Source organism: Cyprinodon variegatus, unplaced genomic scaffold (assembly GCF_000732505.1).
Source record: "Cyprinodon variegatus isolate N-32 unplaced genomic scaffold, C_variegatus-1.0 Scaffold831, whole genome shotgun sequence".
NCBI classification, from domain to species: domain Eukaryota; kingdom Metazoa; phylum Chordata; class Actinopteri; order Cyprinodontiformes; family Cyprinodontidae; genus Cyprinodon; species Cyprinodon variegatus.
Window position 1 is genome coordinate 309,861 of NW_015151284.1, and position 579 is coordinate 310,439.

At 36.6% G+C, this 579-nt stretch overlaps 1 protein-coding gene across 1 annotated transcript in view; it reads right to left on the bottom strand.

Moving 5' to 3' along the window:
• LOC107099027 (receptor-type tyrosine-protein phosphatase H-like) overlaps positions 1-579 on the bottom strand; it is a 12,881-nt gene that overhangs the window by 5,879 nt on the left and 6,423 nt on the right. The gene's annotated exons all lie outside the window — the stretch shown is intronic.

The following is a 579-nucleotide window of genomic DNA, read 5'->3' on the forward strand; positions in this document are numbered from 1 at the left end:
AAAAAGCAGAGGTGTTGTGTCAAACATCTTACCTGTGACTGCAAAAATTTGCACTCCACTGCATCTGACGCTCTCAAACACAGAAAAGAGAGTAAATAGGTATTTAGTTCCAGCAGAGAGAGATGAGATGGTGTGGTTTATTGGTCCATCTCCATTTGGTACACCAATGTTTATCTCTGTGCCATTAAACTGGAGAGCATAGCTGATGTTGTTGTTCACTTTATCCCACTTCAGAGTGATACTGGTCTCATCTTGTTCTAATACTCTGAAGGATTCTGCATTTTCAGGAGCTAAAAGAAAAGAAATCATGGATTAATCAACCTAATGTAAGCATTTTTTATAATAACACCCAATAGCCCAAAATCTGTCTAACTCAAGTTTGTGCCTTTTAGTGATATCATTTTAAAATTAGCAATACTGATCACATCCCAGTGGAACATTTGGAATGGTGATGCCTGTTTTTTGATTAATCAATGTTAACATGTTATCAGCTGTGAATAAGATCATACGGTATTCATTAGCTGGCTTTAATATGTCAATCAATGCAGTACTGTTTTTGCTTGAAAACACTCCCACGTA